Here is a 26,095-nt window from a genome sequence, read left to right on the forward strand (position 1 = left end):
TAGTGGTGCAACGGATCACAAAATTGATCTGATTGTTAAAAAACGTAAAAATAAATCAAATGAAATCAGGGCGGCACAGTGGCTGACTAGCACGTCCGCCTCCCAGAACAGAGGACCTGAGATCGAGTCCAGGCTTCGGTCTTCCTGGGTGGAGTTTGCATGTTCTCCCCGTGCCTGTGTGAGTTTTCTCCGGGTACTCCGATTTCCTACCACATTCCAAAGGCATGTATGGCAGGATAATTGAGCACTCTAAAATTGTCCCTGGTGTGATTGTGAGTGTGAATGGTTGTTCGTCTCTGTGTGCCCTGTGATTGGCTGGCAACCAGTTCAAGGTGTACCTTGCCTACTGCTCGAGGCCAGCTGGGATAGGCTCCAGCACCCCCACGACCCTAGTGAGGAATAAGCGGTTAAGAAAATGGATGGATGGATGGATACAATCAGATAAATAGAACTTTGTATTAATATATATTATAAAATGCTTTTTCCCATTAATATATATATATATATATATATATATATATATATATATATATATATATATATATATATATATAGGGGTGTGAATTGCCTAGTACCTGGCGATTCGATTCGTATCATGATTCATAGGTCATGATTCGATTCGATTAATCCCGATACGAATCTATAAATTGATTATTGCGGGGGGGGGGGGGGGGGGTTACTCAAAGTTAGAAAATACTAATCAGTAAACTTGTACATGTACACTGAAAGATTTGTATGAAAATGTATTTATTTATCTGAAAATTCAGGCTTATAACTGAGCCATTGCATTTAACAAACAGGATGCAGTCTGTCTCATGTTTGAACAATACTAAAATAAAATATTAAGGCTTAATGTTCAATTAATATAACATTCTTCCATGCTTAATGTGTGAATCCTAACCCTAAGACGTTTTGTTGAATATTCCCCTAAAAAATTTTTTTTTTTAATCGATTCGGCCGCATATTAAATCGATTCGAGAATTGCGCGCTTTAATATTGCGATATATTGGAGAATCAATTTTTTCTAACACCCCACACATTGGACATTTTGAATGTTTTTTGTTTAGTTTTTTTAAAGCTAGTGTTTTATAAAATAGTTATGAATGAAATTTTTTTTTCATAATGAAAAATATATCTAAGTGCAATTTAAGGCACATTCCCTTCGTTTAAACATGAAGCGTGGATTACAAAGTAGCATAAGTCCACAAGATTGAAAACAATAAGAAAAGCAAGTGAGCCAAGCAACAGCTGTCAAACTACTGTTTCCACGATATGCCAGCCAGGCACCTGATGCTATTGCTAACAGCTAGCTACTAGCCACAAACGCCGGAGACTTTTTCCGTATCATACAATGATGGCGTCATTAACTTGCGGTTTCTCCGCATCCTAAATTAGCTATTTAATATACTTTCGGGGTGGCATTATGATAATGGTGGTAGAAAATATATCAATAATTTCAATAAAAACGTCAATAATGCAAGCCAAAATGTCAAAGGGAAGTAGTCAAGATGGTGTTCACGCCACCATGCAGGCAAACTTCAAAGTAAAATCCGCCAAGGCTGTTGCATTGGTGTCAATGTATTATTTGGTCATCTTAGTGTAGGCGGCGTGTGCTGTGTCAGCACAGCTCGCACACGAACACACACGTACACACACCGAGACTTAATCATTAACATAACATACATTTAAATATTTTTGTTTTCAAGTGAAGTCACAAGTCATTGTTGTTAAAGTCCAAGTTGAGTTGCAAGTCTTTGAACATTTTGTCAAGTCGAGTCTAAAGGCGTCAAATTCATGACTCGAGTCGACACCTCTCGTAAACTTCCATATCGATACTTAATGAAGGCGAACGAAAGAATCTACTTCCAACAGTGATATAATTTAATGTAGTGGAGAAGTTCAAGTACTTGGCCCGGATCCAAATCTTGCCTAATCTGGAGCAAGTAGCCGAAAGAAACTATTCCCCCTTTGTTAATTGAAATTGTCGAGTCAATTAACAGATGGATCTCATTGTCATTTTTCATAATTTGAAGGATTAATGCACTGAAAATGAATGTGCTACACAAGGATTAATTTATTTTCAAAACGTCCCCTTGCCGCCTCCTCCATAATTTTTATCTGAGAAGAGATTTTTTCTGATTTTATGGGGGAACGGAAAACCAAGGCTGAGATTATTCTTATCGTACCTACCATTTGATTGTGGGGGGCTTCAAATATCCCTTGACTTGGTATTATCAAGCAACACAACTCAGGTGTATAACGTTCTATTTCTTGACACATAACCCCACTGAGTGGGTTGAGATGGAATCACATGACCTTAAACTACCTATTGTCCATTACTTATAATCAGACTCAAATAGAAGGTTATTAAAACACACAACAAATACAATTGTAAAGCATATGATAAGAATTTGGTGTCATGTAAAAAAAAAAAGGATCTAAAGGAACCATATACGCTTTTCTTGGTTTAGTCCGATATGGAGTAACCATCTATTTATATCTGGGAGAGCAGATGCAATGTTTAAATTATGACACTCGAGGTGGCTGGGGACTTTTGGAGAATTGTATTTGCCCAACTCTGACATATCATGATGTCCTTCGAACAGCTGAGAGTTAAGTTTGGTATTGACAGGAAATATTTATTTAAGTATTGACATCTTTTTTTTTTTTAAGTGAAGCAGAATAATACTCTCTCCAAACCTCCCCTCTCATTTCTAGAAGAAATAATGAGCAAATCATTTTTAGAAAGGGGGGCTATATCAATGTTCTATAACATGCTGATGCTTCACTCTTTTGAGAATTAATCTGATAGGAGGAGGGCCTGGATGCAAGACTTGACCTGGGTAAAATCAGAAATTGAGTGGGGGAAGATTTGTGTGGATGCTCATACTAAATTTATGAATACATGACTTACGGTAAACTAATCCAATACAAATGGCTGATGCAAATTTATAAAACACAGAACAAATAAAATGAGACTGTTTCTGACACTTGTTTTAACGTAATGGGAAAAGGAACATTATGCCACGCCGCAGTAAGCGGGCCTATGTTGCTCTTATTTTGGTCCATCCATTTCTGGTTTTATTTTGAAAGAACTAACCACCACTCTCACTTCAGGTCACTTGCCCTTCCTCCTGCCATGCTCAATCCCGGTTCCTGATTGCTTCCACCTGTCTCCAATTATCTACCTAATAAATAGACTGTATCAGCCACCTCCCAGTGCTGAAGTGTCCCACGCTGTGCATGGAAGCGTTCGCACAGCTCGTGATCCACAGGCCTCGCCTCGCCTCGCCTCGCCTCGCCTCGCCTCGCCTCGCCTCGCCTCGCCTCGCCTCGCCTCGCCTCGCCTCGCCTCGCCTCGCCTCGCCTCGCCTCGCCTCGCCTCGCCTCGCCTCGCCTCGCCTCGCCTCGCCACAGATCTGCTAGCCCTCATCGACTCGGGGCCCGACGAAAGTCTCATGGACTGGGGACTGGTGAAACAGTTACAAGCTGCAACTGAGCCGCTGAACACGCCGATCCAAGCCAGGGCACTCAACGGCAGGGTATTATTTGACATTTCCCATATCACAGAGTCTCTCGAAGTGCACATAGGACAACACACAGAATGCCTTCAATTCTATGTTTTTCGATCCCCGTCTCACACCCTGCTTCTAGGACATCCTTGGTTGTGTTTGCACAGCCCACACATAGACTGGCGCTCTGGGCACATCATGACTTTGGGAGAGGACTGCGTGTATCATAGACTGAACCAGTCGGCGGCGCGTGCACCCTCGGCTGCAGTGAACCATGTGTCTCTCGCTTCCACCACAGCTGACAAGTATCATCACATTTGTGACGTCTTCAGCAAAACCAATGGCTCTTCCTCCACATCGACCCTATGACTGCTCCATCGACCTGATCCCAGAGTCTACCATTCCCAAGGGTAGATTGTACTTAGTCTCGGGGCCTGACCGCAAAGCCCTGAACGATTACATTGACTCATCCTTGAAAACCAGACTCATACGGCCGTCCTCGTCTCCGGCTGGGGCTGGATTCTTCTTTGTAGGCAAGAAGGATGGCTCCCTACGACCATGTGTCGACGACAGCCCACTGAATGATATCACAAGTGAAGGCCGAGAAGAGTCTCTTCCACGCGAACACTATCTCCTCCTTGGGTTTCACTAGGAAGGGTGGAGATGAAAGGAATTACACATCTCCACCATCTCTTCTCAGATAATATGTTTATATCATATACATCCTTGCTCCAAAAATACAAAATAAAAAATGGAAATTTTTTACATTATCTGCAAGTTAAAAGTATGATAAAGAAACAAATTCCAACACTTCAGGGTACGCTCCAACCGCCTGTTTTAGCTAAAGATATTACCAAGCTTTCTCAGACAACAAAAAAAAAAACTCTCAAAAATATATAAGTTACTTTCATATACTGTTAAAACGTCTTTACCCATCTCGAAATGGGAAACAGACTTTTCTATAGCTCCGGAATCTGACTTTTGGATTCAAGTTTGCGAAAACGTTTTTAAAATGACAAAACACACAAATTTACAACTTATCCAATATAAAATTATTCATAGAACATACATTACTCAACATATGATGAAGAAAATAGGACTCTCAGACTTCGACATTTGTCTCCAGTGTTTACGAAACACTACAGACACTTATTTTCATGCTTTATGGTTATGTATTTCTGGACTAAAGTCTTAGAAAAACTTTCCGCTATCTTGGACTGTAGGATTTTGGGCTTTGGACCGGTGGGGTGCCTGGCGGGTCTGCAGTGCCCCGTCCTGCTGCGTTGGGTCGGGGGCGCGGGCCGTGTTGGGGTGGGGGGCGCTCCTGCTCCTGGGTTTACTCTCCGGCCGGTGGCCCTGGCGGGGCCCGGGGGTCGTCCTTTGGCGCTGCCGCGGCCTGGGGGGCCCTGAGGTGTTGCGCTTGCTCTGTCCTGGCAGGGGTCGACGGCTCCCCTCTTTGGTGGAGATTTTCATGCATGCCAGATCCACCACACCAGCATCTATCGAAACTCAGACACAATCTGCTTCTTCCTCAGGTCATTGAATTGCTCTGCTTCGTCTGTCCTTCCTTCCTTTCTCAGTGTCTCCTTTGGTCTCTTGAGGTCTCCCTGATTTGTTGGAATTTAGATGTTTCTGGGGTTGGTGAAGAACTCTGGTTGGTGGCCCGGTGGGTGGTGTCTGGTCGGTGCGGGATATCACTTTCCTTTCTTTTCTTTGGTCCTTCCTCGGGTCTCCTGATGGCGGTGTTCAGTTTAGGTGAACGGTATAGGATTTTTTTTAATAGGTTTTTGGTGAACTAACGAATACACACACACTCGCACATACACATACACATATTCACCCACATACAAAATAAAAAAAAATAAAAAAAAAATAAATAAATAAAAAAGAGAGCAAAGATGATGACATTACCGAATGAACAATACTGAGCTCTTTAAAAAAAAAAAAAAGGAAGGGTGGAGATGGAGCCTGGCAAGATCAGCGCTCTAAGGGACTGGCCCACGGCAGAATCACGGAAGAAAGTCCAACGGTTCCTGGGTTTCGGCAATTTTTACCGTCGTTTCATCTGGAACTTCAGCTCCATTGCTGCCCCATTGCATGCCTTGACCTCCCCGCAGGTGGGATTCTGCTGGAGCCCGGAGGCTGATACCGCTTTCAATGCTCTCAAGCAACGATTCACAGAGGCCCCGATACTCAAGGTTCCAGACCCCAAACGACAGTTTGTGGTAGAGGTGGATGCCTCCAACGTCTGAATCGGGGCCGTCCTATCCCAACGCTGCTAGGAGGATGGCAAGGTCCATTCCTGCGCATTTCTGTCCAGGCGGCTCTCCAAGGCCGAGCGCAACTACTGCGTCGGCGACCGCGAACTCCTGGCGGTAAAAGTAGCACTCGGAGTGGAGGCACTGGCTCGAGGGGGCAGAACAACCCTTCGTGATTTGGACTGATCACCGAAACTTGGAGTACCTACGCAAGGCCAAACGACTCAACCCCCGACAGGCCAGGTGGTCCCTGTTTTTAACCGATTTTCGTTCTCTCTGATCTACAGGCCGGGGAGCCAGAACACTAAGGCAGACGCCCTGTCACGTATCCATGACTCCAAGCCCGCTGAGACTGAAGCAGAACCTATCCTTCCCCGGAACTGTGTGGTGGGAGCCGTAGGATGGCAAGTTGAGGACTACGTTAAAGAGGCTCTCGAGAACTCGAACCCTCCCAAGAATTGCCCACCATGTCGTCTCTATGTACCGGAGGGGTTGCGGCCGCAAGCCTGTCTTGTCCCCCCGGAGTCCGCAGGACACAAATAACCTACATCTCAAGGTACCCTGCCCCAAGATTCGTGGGGCCCTACTTTGGGGGGGGGGGGGGGTTAGTAGTAGTATGCAATGTTCCTCATTGTGTCAAATTATTTCATTGTCCATCGTAGTGTGGAGGAGTGAGAATGTTCTGCGATAAGGTGAGGGTGATCATGGAAAGGGTAGTATCAAAAGAAACCCATTTAAATCCAACACTTTTGTTGGAATTATTTCCAGAAAAACATGATTACATCAGAACTGAGAGAATTCTTATTAGTATTGGTTTAACAAAGGCAAAGAAATGTATTGCATTAGTATGGAAGTCTAGTTACAGACCTCCTGAAAAACAATGGATGAGTCAGATGTCGATACTCTCCCTGTAACGCATATCATATATTCTCAAAGACAAGCAACTGACTTTTGAACGCCTTTGGACACTATTTATTAATTTTGTCAAGACAATGGAAGAAAATTAAGGACAAATGGTTTTATTTTGGTTGTTATTTGATCTTTTGAAAAAACTGCAACCTGTGATTTAAGTTACAAAAATATTTGATTTGGAGCAAATAGTTGTAAGAGGAGCATGTTTGTTTGCTGTTGTTCGATTGCATTTTATGCTTTGAAAACAATTTCAATAAAAACATTGTTGAAACGGTCGACAAAGGTCCAGAAAAAGTATTCAAGTAAAACTGTTAGTCCACACCAAGCATTATATCCATAAAGCCACATTATTTGCTGCTGCAAACTTTAAAAATTTGTATCAGATACGCAAAATATTTACCATCCTTAACTCATTCCAACCCAAAAAAGTATAAACATGTTTTTGTTATTAATACTTTGTCCTGCACTCTCAAAAACGTATCTATACAGTTTTGATGTTTTTATACGCATACAGAAGGCTTTGATGCCGCTTCTGACATGAAGAGGTAACTTAAAGCAATGGTAGTTATTATAAAGAACGGCCAGCAGGTGGCAGCAAAGTATCAGCTAGCTCTTTTTCTCAGTGTTTTCAACAGGTTTGTGAATAATGATCAAACTTAGCTATATTCTAATGCTAATTGCTGCAAAACAGAAACAGATAGCAATATAGTTTTTTCCTGATGAAAGACGAAACAAATCTTTTATTTTTTTGGTAGGTTCCATGTTTTTATAGTAATAGAACACAATATTATGTGGGCCTTACGAAATCTGTCAAAATCCAGTAAAACAGCCGGAAGCAAAGGGGGTTGCTTTAGTAAAAATGGCTAGAAGTGAATGCGTTAATGTTAAATTAGCATGCACAAGAATAGGTACTCCCAAGTAGCAAAACAATCCCTGTGTACAAATTCACAATACTGGGTCCTCCGAAGTCCGAATTTGTCGGCTGCATGACGTCACTCCCGAAGCAACTCGACAGCACGCACGGTATTTTCCATGAATGGACTGTCGGTCAATGGGCTACCAACAACCAGCATTGACAATCCATTAATATGTAAGTTTGTACGTGATGTCGAGTCGCGCGGAGAGTGACATCATGCAGCCGACAAATTCGGCCTTCAGAGTACCCAGCCTTGTGAATTTAGACACAGGGAATGTCGGCCCCTGGAGCATTGATTGACACCTCACTTAATCCAATACAGAAAAGTTTTCTCAGTCACATGTCTGCAAAAGCCAATGATAGTATGTGCGTAAAAAGTTAACGAGGTTTGAGCCAGTCACAGTAAAGCTTCCTGGTGATTGATATGTATTGAAAAGCCAATGAAATTCTGACACAGCCTAACTTTGTTATGCCCCATTGAACTCATGCCCTAGACATTACTGACATCTAGGGGTCGAAAAAGCGCACTGCACATATTGATTTCTAAGGTTTACAGTAGTAGGCTTTTTCTCAAATGCATTTGACAACATGAAGAAAATGTAGACAGTTTACATCAAACCTTCGTCTTAGAAACAGGTAGCTTTAATTAGTAACTATGAGGCAGCAGAATTAACTCAAACTGGTAACACATACTGCCCCTAATACATGTAGAACAAACAATCAGCTAAATGTATATTCAAACTAAAATAATTAAGAAACAGGATTAGCTATTAAATTGAATGTACTGTGTGTAGTTTTGGGTAAGTTACTTCCAAAATGTAATATATTTCATGTCCTAGTTACTTGCATTTGAAAGTAATAAGTTTGTTTACAATATTACTATCTGTGTAGAGTAATGAGTTTCTCAAATTTAAGTTACTTTTAAATCCATCCATCCATCCATTTTCTGTACCGCTTGTCCTCACAAGGGTCGCGGGGGTTGCTGGAGCCTATCCCAGCTGGCTTCGGGCAGTAGGCGGGATACACCCTGAACTGGTTGCCAGCCAATCGCAGGGCACACAGAGACGAACAACCATACTCACAATCACACCTATGGACAATTTGGAGTGTCCAATTCACCTGCCATGCATGTTTTTGGAATGTGGGAGGAAACCGGAGTACCCGGAGAAAACCCACGCAAGCACGGGGAGAACATGCAAACTCCACCCAGGAAGGCCGAAGCCCGGACTTGATCTCACAACCTTTGTACTTTTAAATCGTTTTTTTTTTATTATTATCAGGGATTAATTTAATTATGATTGCCGCATTTTAAAAGGAAAATGCAAAATTTGCAACCATAGCTGGTAAAGTTAACTTGTAATGAGAATCTTAACTATTTAGGGTGGTGTATAATGTTAATGTTTCAATTCTTTGGTGGGAAATCACTGCCTTTGATTAACATTTGTACCAATAACAAGGTGTTTCATTTTTAATATAAATATTGGAATGGGTATTTGGTCCAGTAAAATAATAATTATCCCAGACTGTAGCTACACCATAAATAAAATTATCAACATAATCAAATTAATTTACACACATGGGAAAGACAAATTTTATATTGCCAATATTGTGTTCCTATTATCAATAACACAATGTTTTTTTTTAATGTAGTGAAGTATACTGGATCATTTGTCTAACAAATAATAATGATAGATAAAGTATATTTAATGGATTAACAATGAAGGGTGTCTGTTGACAATTGCCGAATGACGGTTGCTCAGAATTCATTAATTGCGCCCACCTCTGCCATTTATCAAATTAATTTGCATAGAGGGAACTGTTGGCCAGTTGTGGGGGTTGGGGCAGTAGGTAGGGTTACGCATGGAGGATGAGCCAAGTATGGAAAGAAGACCCTTTTGCTTTACTAATGTGCATTGTCCTAAAAAAATGCCAGCAAGACAAAATGGGCAGCACATGAATCTTTTCTTATAATAGTTCACCAGCAGTTTTGGGAATAACGACGATTAAACAACAGTGTTAGGTAACTCTGTGTTTTTTTCCATTAATGGAGTAATTGGTTTTGCTGCATGCATGCATGCAGAGATTTACACAGATTCTCTGACTCCTGTGATGACATTATGGACCATAGATGATGAAATCCCTACATTCCTTGCAAATGCTGTAGTTTAGAAAAGTTTTTCTTAAAATGTTGAAGTATTTGCTCACGCAGTTGTTCACAAAGTGGTGAACCTCACCCCATCCTTACTTGTCAACAACTGAGCTCTTTGAGGAAGCTCCTTTTGTAGCCAATCATGGCACACCTGTTTCCAGTTAAGATGTTTGCCTATGGAATGTTTCAAACAGGCATTTTTCTGAGCATTCCTCAACTTCCCCAGTCTTTTGTCCCAGCTTTTATGGAACATGTTGCAGGCAGCAAATTCAAAATGATAGAATAACCTCCCCCAACTCCACCCCCACAAAACAACAACAACAAAACAATTATGTTCATCAGTTTGCACATAAAGTAATTAAATGTCTAACTCAGTGGTAGAGCACTGGCCCCATGTTCTCAGGCTAGTCCTCAACGCAGTGTAACACATGGTGGTTTTAGCTGAGGGAAGTCATGGACAGGTGTTGCTGGATAGCCAAAGGGAGCAAAGCCATGCTGAGAGTCCAAATGAACTCACTTTATTTAATGGACAAAAATTATATATACTTCTCAGCGTTCCCACGTGTCACTGATAAAGCATAGCGGTCTTGTACACGTGACCATTTACGTCCATGACAAAAAGTATACTAAAAGGCAAAAAAAAGATTGGCCCACTTTGTGGCATGGTGCCGTACTGTTACATAGACCCCAGTGAGAAAAAGTCGGGGAGAGAGAGAGAGAGAGAGAGAGAGAGAGAGAGAGAGAGAGAGAGAGAGAGAGAGAGAGAGAGAGAGAGAGAGAGAGAGAGAGAGAGAGAGAGAGAGAGAGAGAGAGAGAGAGAGAGAGAGAGAGAGAGAGAGAGAGAGAGAGAGAGAGAGAGAGAGAGAGAGAGAGAGAGAGAGAGAGAGAGAGAGAGAGAGCGAGAGAGAGCGAGAGAGAGCGAGAGAGAGAGAGAGAGAGAGAGAGAGAGAGAGAGAGAGAGAGAGAGAGAGAGAGAGAATCTGTACACGAGGCATCGCCTTCTGGCACGCTGACAGTAGGTGCGCTGACAGTAATCAATTATCTCTTAATTGGTCCTTGATTTTCTACAGCACATTCACATTTAGTTTTGCATGTTTGACAAGTTACAAAATCTGTGTTTATAAACAACTTGTTCTGTAAATAGTTTCTTTACTATTGTGATTTCAAAAACTGTGAATATTCATTTTCAGACTCTTCTGTAAATATTATTCATACACTTAAAAGATTTCTGAGTCATTAATTTTTTTTCTAAATAGTTCCCTTACTATTGTGATTACAAAAAAAGTGAATCTCAATACTCATACACATACATTTTCTGAGTTCATACAAACTTTTAAAAAATAGCATTTATTTGAATCTTTATTTATGTTATGTCATAGTTAATATTACCAAATAAACAAAACATATAGAAACTTTTTGACAATCCATATCAATTTCAAACCAAACCAAAATTTTTGGGGGAAGTTTCACAAAAAAATACAGTAATGTATTGATGTAAGCACACCAGTTTGTTAAGCCATGCCCACCTCCGTTTAAACCACACCACGTACGGTTTATGTCGACTGCCCACTTCCGAATACAGATGCAGATCATTTTGATGGTCGGACAGATACAGATAGCTGTACTCGCTCATCTCTAGTATCGGACTCACCCCACACACAGCTTTGCTATGTGTGGCTATGGAAAACAACTTCCAGACGGCTTCGAGAAAATTCTGGTCCACCACCCTATGTCTCAGGCGAGGAATAGTAGTGCACCATTAACACTGAGTATAGTCGAAATGGGGTGCTGCTGACCTCAACTCAGGACGTCATGAGTCGGTGGGGAGAATACTTCGAAGACCAGCCTCAATTCTACCGACACACCTTCCTTTGAGGAAGCAGAGTCTGGGGACTCTGAGCTGGGCTCTCCTATCTCTGGGGTCGAAGTCACTGAGGTGGAGGCTCTTGTGGCTGACACACTTCTAGAACATGTCAGGTTGGGGAGTGGGGTGGCGGACCCAAATGCAGGGAGCAAAAGGAGAAAGGCAGGGATGCAGTCAAAAAGGGGATTTAATTAAGAAAAAGGCAAACAAGATACTTGGCAAAAATAACAAAATCAACAATGTCCAAAAACATAAGTCAAAGCAACAAACCAAACAGGAACATGGCTAGGCAAAAAAATGGTGACGACAGAACATAGCATGGGCATGACAATGACAATGACTCGACCCATGGCATGTCTTGTCGTCACCATTTCGAGGAGTCCTGTGGGGGGTGCTTCGGGAGTACGGTATACAGAGCCCCCTGATATGGGCTGTTCGGTCCCTGTACGACTGGTGTCAGTTTGGTCCGCAGTAAGTTGGACTCATTTCCAGTGAGGGTTGGACTCTGCCAAGGTTGCGCTTAGTCACCAATTCTGTTCATAACTTTTATGGACAGAACTTGTAGGCGCAGCCAAGGCATTGAGGGGGTCCGCTTTGGTTGCCTCAACATTGCATCTCTGCTTTTTGCAGATGATGTGGTGCTGTTGGCTTCTTCAAACCGTGATCTCCAACTCTCGCTGGAGCGGTTAGCATCAGAGTGTGAAGCGATTGGGATGAAAATCAACACCTCCAAATCCGAGACCATGATCCCAAGTCGGAAAAGGGTGGAGGGCCTCTGTAACGGTCCGTTGTGTTGAAGAACGTGCTGAGTCAAAAGGCGAAGCTCTCGATTTACCGGTCAAGCTGCGTTCCTACCCTTACCTATGGTCACGAGCTGTGGGTCAAGAAAGAACAAGATACAAGGGGCCGTAATGAGTTTCCTCCGCAGGGTGTCTGGGCTCTACCTTAGAGATAGGGTGAGAAGCTCGGTCACCCGGGACGGACTCAGGGTCAAGCCGCTGCTCCTCCACACTGAGAGGAACCAGTTGAGGTGGCTCGGGCATCTAGTTTGGATGCCTCCTGGACACCTCCATGGAGAGGTGTTCCGGGCATGTCCCACCAGCGGGAGGCCCCAGGGATGACCCAGGACATGCTGGAGAGACTATGTCTCTCGGCTGGCCTAGGAAAGCCTTGGGATCCCGCTGGAGGAGCTGGTTGAAGTGGCTGGGGAGAGGGAAGTCTGCTGCCCTTACGACCAGCTGTAGATAATGAATGGATGGATGAATGGACGGACTTCTTATGAATAACAAATAGTTCCTCAAAATATTGTTCGTCTGGTGTCTGATGCATATGCAAAAAAAAAAGTGATCTGCCAAGGACTGCACAGGTCACAAGTTCAGACTTCAAAAAAGTTGGCAAAATACCCTGAGGGGTTCAGGTATAGGCATGTAAAACGACACACTAGCCCAGTTTCCACTTCAGGACGTGCGGGTAAAGGGAGTGGGGTAGGGACTTACACAGGAACCGTCCTATCAGCCGGACCGCTCGTAGTTGTGTCTCCACTGCGGAGCATGACCCATTTCGCAATGGCACGAATTTTGATCGACACGTAATCGCCGTGCGACTCTTTCTCCCGTGACGTCACACAAGCATGCCGCAAAAATCAGAACAAACGAGGAAAGAGGAAAACATGAGGTCGTTGCCGTTTTTTCAGCTTTTTAGTTTTCTGTACTTGCCGTGGATGGTTGGTTTGAGTGATAATAGGTGTGCCTAGATGAAGAGTTTGAAAAGACTGACTCGCGACATCCAAGTTTCGATAAAACGGAATCACCGTGCGACGGTTTCTCTCATGACGTCACACAAGCACGCCACAAAAATCATATGAACAAACGAGGAAAGAGGAAAACATGGTTGCCATTTTTTTCTGCTTTTTATTTTTGTGTACTTGGCATGCATGGTTGGTTTGAGTGAGAGGAGACAGCGTCTAGATGAAGAATTTGAATAATCTAACAGTAGAGTGGAAAGAACAAAGCAAAGGATTATTAGGAGAATTATTTAGGTGGAACAGTCTTCAGCCGAGATAGCATCATCATCGCACATGAAGGTAAGCTATTTTTACACTAACTATTTTTTAGACAATTAGCGCCGGACCCCAATCGGGAATTTATTGGACCAACAGAGTACCGACCCTCGAGTAGGACCTCCGCTCATCTCCGTAAATTCCTGCAAATGTGGCCCGGACAGGAAGACTCCTGCAATGGAGACACGCACAAACGGAGCTGGCCCCATAAATTTACCCCGAAGTTGCTGTGGTGGAAACGGGCCTACTGTGTTACAAACACATACATATCTAAACACACAAAGGTCTCATGAGTGATATGTCAGAGTAGTAGTAAGTGTGCGCACTCTCACACACAGATGCCTTGAGGGGAAATCAAGCTGTCACCTTTGAATGACCTTTAACAAAAGGACCATTGAAAAAAAAAAAGCAAGATACGCTAACATGGTGGCAATAGATAGTCTGTTAAAATGCTGGCCGTGTCTCAACACAGCATGAGACAAACACCAGGTCTTCACAATATTTGGGTGAAAAAAAACATACCCTGATGTTTTCGTTAAAAATGAAGTGCCTCTCAAGACGATAACGGGGAAAAAAACTGATAGTTATTCCCTCATACCAAAACATCCTCAGTCAAATGGCTCATGATATCTTACAAGACTTAAGCAAAACGTCTGGTTCTTCAATTCACTGCGCAGCAGCCAGAGGAGTAACCCCTGCAAATATGGTTTGATTTATTTATTTATTTGAAGTCTTGTAATATACAGTTACAGTTTTAGTACATAATTATTAAATTATAATTATACACTTAGATAAATAACTACAATATTTATGATGGTGAAGCCTTTTGGAATTAAGGCTTTACATTCACTTTCAGTGAAACAGAAAATGGCATGAGAAGATATTATTGATGTTTGTGGAGTTTTGGAGTTACTTGATTAGTAACGTAAAGGTACGGCCATGGAGATCCAGACAATGTTCTGTACTTTCCACACACTTTCCATCACAATGCAGCGTGATCAGACAATTCACGGGCATCGCTTTATACACCATCTAGGGCAAGCATCAGCAAGAGGATAGTTACAAGAGGTCAAAAGGAAAAGATGCATTTAATGTTCAGAACTGCCCGGGACAGTTTAGCTTCTGTGGACGCTTCCGTGAAATATGAAAATGAAAGTAGCTTAATGCTGAAAAAAGCCATATGATGTTGAAAACAGTGATGCACAACCATACTACTGAGAAATGTAGTTAAACTAGTAACACAGTTAGTGCTCAACACTGAGATTTGTATTCAACTCTCAACACAGTTTTTTTGGGGCAATGTAATTTCCCAGTAGCTCAATTGAAGACAAAAGTTTTTCTCTTTCATTTTCAAGTATTCATTTTAAAATTGCAATCATTTTTTAAACTGTCAAAATTGATGGATAGAGATATATGTAAACCACAAAGACAGGAAAAGGAATGTGCTGTAGAAGCTGAATAAACTACCAATAAATCCCCCTCTGTCTCAGAGGCTTCCGGCTTTATTTGATTAGCATTGAGATGAAGGGTAGGGATGTGTCGGCGGGTTTGGGGACCAGTCTGGTAAATATTGGATGGTCATGCTCTTTTACTTTTCTTCCTCCGTATTCTCCAGCCTCTTCTTAATGAGAATGGGGAATTTCGGATGTGTAGAAGAAAGGCATGAGGTTAGCTCCAGTCTAACCTCCCCCATATGGTCTTGGAAGGGCCTCCAGGCAACTTCCAACTCATCCCAGCTGTTGGCTTTTCAGGGGCAGAAGCACCCCATACCCTCTCACCCCACCAGTGTGTTTTTGGCGAGTTTGAGAACCTTTGCTTCATTCATCAATTGCCATATCCTCAACCAGCTGCTGACCCTATAACTCCTGTCTCTGAGCACAAACTTGGGAAGCAAGACAAGGGGAATGTTTCTTATTTAGGATACCCTACTTTGAAAAGAGATTGCGCAAGGCTATGCCCAAGTGTGTCAGGACATTAGCAATTACAGTAGGTCATGTTAACTCATAGCAGGCATATTGACAGCACTACTGCAATGACCATTTACATTATTATGAATTCCAAAATGTGTGCATATGTATTGGCAGCTTAGGAGATAATGGACATGAGATACTGGCTTGAGACAGAATTTCCCCCATACAAATCATTTACTGGACAATGCACTTTACCATTTGTTCCACTGAGTAGAATCAGACACCTGGTAATGATGATAAGTTGTATGTAAGGAAGTGGGACTTTGAAAAAGTTCAATGTCAGTCCCATTGAAAATTAATGGGGAAAATTTGATATTTAACGTTAAATTGTGCGAAAACTGCATGTAATGTGGAATCAGACGATATTTTCCCTGGATGGCGTGAATTTTAAGCAAGTTGAAATTTCAACTGTGTAAATCGGAAGTAATATGTGGGAGTTATCGCACGGCAAAAAAGTGTGGAGAATAAAATGCTTTAAGTATAAGTATAATAAAGAGTCCCAATAACATGCTTCAGCATTCCCACAAATATCTGCTTTTCTCATATGACATACATAACATGTAGGATCTAAAAACAAACAAACAAAAACAGGTAGAAGTGCCAGCAGGCATTCCAAGAGGCAACCATGATGCTTCGTCAATAAAATGAGTAACATAATTTCATCATTGTCTTCAGTTTAATTTATGAAACTGGACAACTGGACACATATTGAACATTGTGTCCCCGCTACCCGACCAGCTTCATGTGAAGACATATTTTGATATACCAGCATACATATTGAACATTTTATCCCCGCTACCCGACCAGCTTCATGTGAAGACATATTTTGATGTACCAGCATAGAAATAAATCAACACAAATGATTGAAAATACCAGGAATGGGTAATTCCGTCTCTCTGTTGGCCCTGTCATTGATGGATGTCTACATTTTCAGCGAGTGCCCACATTTTCACCAATTTTTTTTATGACGCAAAACCTAAAAAAAATACACGGACTGAAAAGGACAGTCTTGTCTGTACTGACCCAGATAATCGGACGAAAACCTGTTTCAGTTGGTTCTCATTCTGTGTATTTTTCGAGGCATCATAAAGCTTTCATCGAAAATCTGGACATCCACCAACAACGGGGCCGGTGGAGAGACGAAAGTGCCCACCATTGGAAAATACCACTCACTGTTACGACACATTGTAGACTGGCTCCAAAACAATAAGCATTTCTCTGTTACACTGTTGCTATTTTACATGTCCTTTTATTGTGTTTGAGGATAAGTTTGCATGTTTTGCAAGTGACGGTGCTATCAGTCTCATGTTTGAAAAAATATTTTCACATGCTTGTAGTGTAGTATGGCCACATGCCGTCCTGCGACAAGTGGAAAGTGTTGGAAAGCAACCCAAAAGTCCTGATTCTTGTTATAACCAATGGACTATATGCCACGGAGGAGGCAGGATTCCCGACTTCCGGGTTTTAACCCATCAACTTTGTTTCCATTTCCGGTGTGCGACATGTGGGCCGCGTCCCAGTACTTGCGCTTCCGCCTTTGTGCCCCTCGGTTGCGCGTTCCCGTTGACGAGGCTGCGAGTGTGTAGTGTCTGTCTCAGTGTCCGAAGCATTTCAGATAGCCAATACGCTCTCCCGCCGATGAGCAGAAGCACGCAATTGGTGGGCACAGGGGTGCGAGTGTTGGAGTGCGAGTGTTTTCTGCCAGCAGTGGCAGAAAATGGCGCTGATGTGTAAAACCCGGAAGTCGGAAGTCCGTGGCATCTACCCCATACAACTCTCATTAACATACAACTGTTGTCCGTGCAATTATTTTCTGCAGCTGTTCTTCCTGACCACCAGTCCCATGGTTTTGCTGCTGCTGATATGAACCTTTTACGGCTAGTAGAGTAGCCAAAGTTAGCGACATGATTCTAACCGTGATGTTTTTTCGTAACAATCTTATTTTTACATACTGTAATAACAGGGGTGAGCAAATGAAACCCGTTTTAGGAAATTTCATTTCAAACACGTGGATTCTGTTGCCATTTTGGCTACTTATAATAAATGTATTTTATTTCAAAATGTTTTTCACACAGAAATGTTATCATGAACATTCGGAACAACCTGCATAAGAACATTCATTGACTCACATATATCTTCCTCAATGACATTGTAGCCCACAGGCGTACCAACTTACAACAGCCATTTCCTAAACAGAATACAAAACGTGTCCAAACAAGAAACAAGAGAAAGTAGACGCGCAAGAAGAAAGAAAGGAAAGGAAAAGATATCAAGCCAAGGAAAAGAGTTTGCATCAAATATGTCACTATAATAATCCAGTAAGGGTTGCCATATAATTTGAAAGTTCTCCTTTTGCACAGTGGTTCTAATTTTTTTCCATTTGGAAAAAAGGACATGTCTCAGTCACCCAGCGGGAGTGTTTGGAAGGTAGTGGAGATTTCCAATTTGTAAGAATCAAACGGCGAGCAAGTAATGAAGAAAACGCTATCAACTGAGACTGACCCTTTGAAACTCCTTTTATTTGTACAACGCCAAATATTGCTGTGATTGTATCTGGGTCAATCCTTTTTTGTAAATGTTGAAAAATGTAACAAAAATTTCAGACCAAAACTTATGTAAATTTGGACAGGACCAAAACATGTGTACCAACGATTCTGCAACTTGTTTACAGCGGATACAAAGTAGGGTCTACATTTGGAATTTGTTTTAGCTGGTTTAGTCCTTGAATAATGCAATTGATTAAATACTTTAAATTGTATTAGTCTATGTTTGACACAGATGAATGACGTATATATTTTATTGGTGACTCTTTGCCAAATTTAATCCGTGAAATTCAAATTCAAATCACCTTCCCACTGGGTCTTCAGAAGAAGAAGTGATGGACAATTGATGCTATGGATAATATACAACTGGGACACACCACCTGTTCATTTAAGATTTAACGTTAGACATTCGTCGAGGGGGCTACAATCTGATGTAAGAGCAAATGATGAAAATTGAGTGCGAACAAAGTCACGAACCTGGAGATATCGTAAAAAATGTTATCCTGATATGTTGAGTTTTGTAGAAAACGCGGAGCAAAGCCGGGCGGACATTCGATCGGACGATGGAGAGTACCCCGAGTCCAATGCATATTCATCGGAGGAGCGGGTACAGTCTGATCACGGAGAAGACACTGGCTCTGGACTACGATGCCACCATGAATGGAGTGGATAAGATGGATCAGAACATCTACCACCCGTTATAGGAACTGAAGGACATGAGGAAGCCAGACGTAACACCACCGTAACGTAACCGTAGCATGATCCTGATAGTAGACTTGATGGCAACACACACTGCAGTATATACTTGCTATTCCCCGGAAAAAACGGCCGGCAAGAAAGTGTAGCGTCTGCACGCGAAGAGGCAATCGCAGTGAAACTAATCTGTTGTGCAAAATCCTGTTGCGTCTCCTTGCACGCAGGGGAGTGTTACACAAAAAGAAAAACTGTCGTTGAAACATCCACATAATTGTAAATAGTACCACAGTTGCACACATTTGTAAATAGTTTGCCAAATTGTTGTGTCAAATTGTTACACTGTTGAATTAAATAAACGTATTTTGCTATCAAAAAAACACTTTTTCATTCTTGGTGGTAGTGTTTTATAGAAGTAAAGCACTATTTAGGTGTTTGTGGCATCATTCATGGACAAAAAGAAGTGTAAAATTCACTAGAGTGCATGAAATAATATCGTTTCACTAAAAGCTTGATTTTCCGTATTTTGGTCCAAAACAAGCGCATTTGGATGAAACTAACCATTTTCTATTGTTGATTACTGAAGAACGGAATAAGGTAGAAACAAATTTTCTGTGGGCCTTGAAAGATCAGTCAAAATGCTTAAATCGGCTGGCACTCACAGCATCCCTTTTCTGAAAACGTCTGGCAGTCAAAGAGTTAGTTGTTCAAAAGTCGCAAAATTGCCTTCCACAAATAAGTTTCCCACACATTTTACACCTTGTCTGGCCCAGATTAAAAAAGCAGTATCAATCAATGACAGTTTGAATGCTACGTTTTTAATTAGGGACATAGATATAAAGGAATGCGTATGTTGAAAGTCTTTACGAAACTGGGTCCAAATGCGAAGGCTCAATCAAACAATTACATTATTTGAATCCTCACCCACTCGCAACGGGAGAGAGGCACTTAACAGCGATGCCAGAGAAACCGTAGGGCAATCATGTTGTTCCATTAATAACCAGCTTGGCCCGTCCCCATTCACACTTACATTATACCAGAAAGCCAGTTTAAAGATATTAGCAGCCCAGTAATAATGTAAGAAATTTGGTAGTCCCACATCGCTGAAGAACTGCTATCCGAGCACGAGGTATAGATTTGTTCTAAATAAAGTGGCTAATGTGCCCATCCAGCCACTTCAAAAATTATTTGGGCAGACAGATGGGGATTGTTTTAAATAAATACAAAATCTTCGGCAATATGACCATCTTGACTGAATTGATACGGCCCACCAAGGATAAAGGGAGCGAAGACCAGCGAGACAAGTCCTCCTTTGTTTCAGATTGCATTTGATATTGGTTCAAAGCCATTTTTTTTAAATGTACACTAAAATCCCCCCAAAAATCACAATTTTCCCCATACAAACCTTAAAAACCTGTAAAAATATGGCTTGTAATATGACTAACTGTATGTTTTAATGGTCCCTGAATACAAAAATAGATTAATCAGATCTGATAGGCCATTTGTAATGTCTATAATGGGTGAAAAACAACATTTTGGGTCATTTTTTGGAATAAACCCCCCCCCCCCCCCCAAAACCCTTATTTAGTACCTTAAACTCAGAAAATTAATGCAACTGTGGGTTTTGAAGGCTACTGAGTCCCAAAATATAGAAACCATATATATTGGGTCATTTGTATTGTCTATTTTGAGTGGAAATTGTTTTTTGTACAAGTGGCTTAAAAATATGTGCACGTCATGACATTATAGTATCAACATTTTTTGTGAAATTCTGGTCAAATATTACCCCAAATTTTAGCTATATCTGACCATATAGTGTATTCTTAATACAATACATGAATATATATAGTACATTCAGTAGCAGAGCATTAATGTCTTCAGTGACACTATTTTCTGGTCTGAATGCATTTCTTATTGAGGCTTTCAGTTCCTCCACAAATAATTTCTCCATTGTAAACTTGCCACTTGCTGCTCTCACACATGGTTCAGCTAACGAAAGTCTGGTGGAACTGTGAGCTGAAGATAACGTATTTCATCCAGGAGCTGGTTTTCTGTGAGACTTGGTAATATGTCTAAGTCAGTAGTGTCCAAACTCGGTCCTGAGGGCCAGAGACCTCCAGGTTTTGGATGTTTCCCCTCTACAACATACCTGAAGCTCATCAGCAAGCGCTAAATAAGCATGATAATGATCCTGTTCATTGGAAGCAGGTGTGTTGAAGCAGGGAAACATCCATAACCTGCAGGACTCCGGCCCTCAAGGACTGAGTTTGGACACCACTGGTCTAAGTTGTTAGGAGTCAGTGGGCCATTATGGTCTCTGCATCTTTCTAAAACTGTGACAAAGTTTTACTGGCTTTTTTCTTCTTTAGCGCCTCCTTCTTGCGCAGAGCAAATTTCTTTGCAGATTTGACAGTTGCAAGAAAGTCCGCTTCTAGCTTTTGTACTGCATTGACCTTTTCAGAACAGCAAACCCACCTTCTATCTTTCCTTTCTTTCTTCAATACTCTTACTTTCAAATTTTGGATGTACAAGAAGACCAAAACTTGCAAGCAGATTCTTTCTGGAAAGAGTTTGAACAGAAAAGCTTTCACCAGAAACTTTGATTGTGTGGTTTAGCTTTGCAAATTCAGACTCGTATCCTAAGTTAGTCAAAGGTCCATACTTTATTTTGTCATCGTCGTCACCGTCTTGGACATCTGGGTATTCTCTGTATCAACAACTTCTTCAATCATGGAAGCAACATCTCTTCCAGATCCTGCTATCCGACAGAATCTTCTCTAACTCGACTAGTTTGTCTTCAAGGAAACTCTTTACTACTGTCCATGTTCTGTCTACAGTATCCTGATCACCCATCTTATCGATGCCCAGCAGTTCCATCATTGGGAAGATAAGATGGCCCATCATTGTGTAAATCTCGGAACAACATGTGAACCACTCATTCTGAAAGAATGTAGTGACTGCAAGAACTAGCGTGTTGCTGTAGGTGGCCACAACTGCATTGCAGAACTCTTGGATGGTCTCACACCATGACAGGTACACCTTAGCAAGTTCTACAACTACCAAATCTATTGGCTGCAAATCCTTTAAAACCTTGGCATTGTATCTTGTTATCAGCATGTATTTCCTGATCTATTTTCATAAAAAAATTCAGTTTTTTTTGCAGACATCACCCTGCCAATGCCCATGTCTTACATATGCTATTTGAACTCAGCAACCTTAAAAACATATAAAAATATGTATTACACATCACTTTTATGCACTTTATGAAAAACATATGGCCACAAATCTATTTCCCACCTTGTTTTAAAAATTAAAAAAATGGCTGCAACCAATATAAAACTTTATAGTAGGTCAAAATGATTGCCAGATTTGTGTTCAGCAGCCCAAATGGCCATAAAATCCACTTGTTAGATTTTTGTTTTGTTATTTGCCCACTAGTAATAATATGATGAAGGCACACACTCCCCAAGTTCAGTCTCTCTGGTACTGGTCCATGGTGTTAGAGGAACCCTGCTCTAAAATGTAGCTGGTGACAACTTTTTTTTTTTTGTGACCAGATGATGCGTTTTGAATAGGGATGCTCAATATCACTTTTTTTTCTAGACCAGTACGAGTGCTCAACTCTTGAGTAGTCACCGATGCCGATATCAAGCACTAATACAGTATTTTGGCTTTGTGTTGTTTGCACTTGTTTCTTTCCTACAGTATACTAAGGTTGGCGTTTTTTTATTTCTCTCTTATTTGTATGTATTCTGCCCTAGCCGAATGTTCAATGTATATTTTACCAGATAGCTAACAGTTATCCAAATATCAAAGTGATTATGATGATGATCAAATGCAAAGTCTTCTTGCTTCAAGCTGTTGTCATACACTTTTGTTCAAAATAGGGCTGGTGATTAATCAAGTTCTCGGGTCGATTTTTTTTCCCATTCTGAGTAGGGCTGGATGATTATAACCTGGCAATAGCCAGATTGATATTTGTGATTCCCTCAAGGGAGTTCTCCACAATATCAATCTGGGACTGCTCCACGGTGATATGCTCGGGAAAGGCGGGATACTCTGTACAATACTTTGAGCTGATTGGGCGATGCACATCTTGTCCATGTTTGTTGTGACCAATCACGGCAACGGATGAAAATGTCATCTTCGGTCTCGTTTTAAGGAAGAAAAAAACACACAAACATGCTGCACGAAGCGCCTCTCGCTGTTCAATATTGAACAAGGAAACCGTGAGTAATTCTGCGAGAACAGAAATAATTGCAGCGTCCATTCGTTCGTGTTTCCTTCGGGGTCAGCGTTTCCTGGTTTTGTCACAACTGCATACCCCGCCCCAAAACACAATACCACTTTGTTATTGGTGAAAATCAGCGGGCTCGGTACAAGATGTATTCTCGGGAGATTGTGAACTCACAAGAACCACAAGAATTCAGCTTGCAGAGCAAGGTTAGGACTATTCTGGAACAAATAATAATCACGATTATTTTTGATCGAGATTGAAATCACGATTAATAAAGCAATTATTTACTGATTTTAAAACTTAACTATGATCATTGCCTTACACCCATTCACATTGAACACTTTATTCTTGAACACTATTCTTTTTGTCAAGTATAATATAACCTTGTAACTATCATGTGATATTCAAGCCATTTTTTGATTTTTCATTTTCAAATTTAAGCATTACATTACCCTCAGGGTTTGTATTTTGTGCTATATCATATAGAAACAAAAAAAAAAAAGTCCTTGGATATTTGTATCCTTGAATTTTGAGGAAAGTTAATTTTATAGAATCCTTGAAAACTCAGCTTTTTTTAAAATGACTTAAAGTACAATAAGAACATACACAAAAATAGCAAAGGAAAATACTGGGTGTTAGTATGCATTTAGGCCTCTTAGGGGCAATCTGGTGCCGTGCATCCATGGTGTACAGACTTACAATGAGAACAGAAGAAAACTGTTATTTAATTCTATTAAAATGACTCGGGTTTTTTGCATATTGGGAACAATATATGAGCAGTGTTATTGTACCTGTGGTTATGTATTTCCACAGCAAAGTTTATGCTAATTTCTTGTTTGCATTTGAATGGATCCTCTATTAGCATTAGGGCTAGGATAGCAATGTTTTAAAAACAAAGCATGTTTTTGTGTTTAAATATACAGTGGATGTAATTCTTCTTGTTGTGTGTTTAGTTTAACAGTTAAATTCAATTGGAGTATCGTGAAATAGCTTACAGGACGCTTAGGGACAGCAGAATTACATTGAATCGCTCCGGACTAGCTACAAGCAACATAGTGCATTCAGGGTACTATCACAACATAGAGAACTTGTAAACACACCGCGCCGTTCTGCACAGTAATCATTTTTTTTAATTATTGTTGTTTTAAGTCTTTTACCACCAAAAACGTCAATTGACGTTAAGGACACGCCCTTTTGTATACCGCCAATAAAGTCAATTAACGTCAACTACGTTTTTGTTTTTTTTCCTCAATGGGCAGTGCAACGTCTTGTGCAGCGATGCTTTCTAAATGGGCAAATCTATGTCCCAAACAAGAGTAAGAAACTTTTGCAGAAGAATTTACGTCTCTGCAACCTTTACGTCATTTAGTTTTACTTTGCAGCATCGTGTATGTGGCGTTTAACAGCAGCTTGCCTGGATTTACGACACCAAGCTGCTTTACGTTATTTAACACACGCAAAGTCTCACACACACGCAAGTCAGAAGATCGAGAAGAAAGAAGGCAAAACAACGGCCCCGAAATACAATAAGTTGCATCTTCAACTCCACAGAACAGCACTTGTACCGAAAAAAGGGGGTACACCTCTTGTTTGGTTACATTTTCGTTTCACGAAGTCCGACGTGGAGCAGAAAACAGTAATATGCAAGTTGTGCCACAGGAACATTCCAGCACCCGACGCAAACACAACAAACCTATTTTATCACCTTGAGAAGAAGCATGAAAAAGAGCACATGGCTATCCTACAGATGTGAGCCAACAAATATATCAAAACCGAATATACAGGAGTCCTTTGCGCGGGCCACCCGTACGATAGAAACTCACCTCGCTGGAAAAAAATAACAGAGGCGATAGCGCGTTCAGTAAAACAGATTGTTTGTGTTTATTTTGATACAATTGCATTTGCCACATGCAAATAATGTTAGGTACTGTTGATATACTACTCTAGCTGAAACTACAAAGCTACAGACATGAGAAAGTTGAAACTTTGCACTTTGAAAACAATTTTTTTGTTGCACTTTATTTATTACCGAAAATGTCTGAACTTTATTTTTTATGCCTTATAAAAAAAACATGTAGGCTATTATGCCTCCTTTGTTTACATTTATATATTTTTTATTGCAGCACTACATGATTCATTTGTGACGTTATGTACAATGTCACCTACAAATAAAGTGTGAAAATGTAAGCAAACTACATTGTATTTTTTTTTTTAATGGAAGAACTGAAAATATATCAATATCGTATAAAATGGCCCATATCATGATATAATTATTTTTCCTATATCGCCCTGCACTAGTATCCACCATGCTATTGTAGTCATAGCACACAATATTTTGTGTTAGTTTGCCTTGAAAGATGAGTGAAAATGCTTGAAATTGGCTGGCACTGTAGAGGTTGTTTTTTGGATAACGTTTGGCAGTAAAGACAAGCCATTTCAATTAACGGTCCAGCCCTAATTCTGAGCACATGCATACTTCACATCATAGCCTCACTGATGCATTTGTTTACAATGGTGACATGGTGGCCAACAGGGAGGCACTAGCTCACAGAGGCACACTTTTGCCAGTCATTTGTAATAGGTTCTGGCTTGTGCTATCAGGCGATGAGCAAAAAAACAGTCCACAACCAAGTTAGTCAACATTTAAAACAAAGACACACAGCAGATTTGGAGAAGTATTGCCTCGTGCGTGAATCACAGAAACATGAGAACATCAGAAGAGGAAAGCCAGAAAAAATCAGCACTCACTAAAAGCAATGAGGAATGTAAGATGTATAAAATGCTATAATCTAGCCAAGACATTTAGCCTTGAGTTGTAAATTAAACAAAAAACACATCCTGACTCAAGAGAGAAATAAAAAGCAAAAATAGCAGGTCCAACAAACAGACAAATAAAGGACTTTTAGAATAAAGCATGTTCACACAAACCATCTTCATTTTTACTGTCCTCAAAGCAGCCATCCCCACAGCATGTGCTGATGA

The 26,095-nt window shown here is 41.0% G+C and overlaps 1 protein-coding gene across 5 annotated transcripts in view; it reads right to left on the reverse strand.

Moving 5' to 3' along the window:
* Window positions 1–26,095, reverse strand: part of bcas3 (BCAS3 microtubule associated cell migration factor) — a 419,103-nt gene that overhangs the window by 127,380 nt on the left and 265,628 nt on the right. The gene's annotated exons all lie outside the window — the stretch shown is intronic.

The sequence above is a fragment of the Leptonotus elevatus genome, chromosome 7, assembly GCF_054856555.1.
Source record: "Leptonotus elevatus isolate MCC_2025b chromosome 7, RoL_Lele_1.0, whole genome shotgun sequence".
Classification (NCBI taxonomy): Eukaryota; Metazoa; Chordata; class Actinopteri; order Syngnathiformes; family Syngnathidae; genus Leptonotus; species Leptonotus elevatus.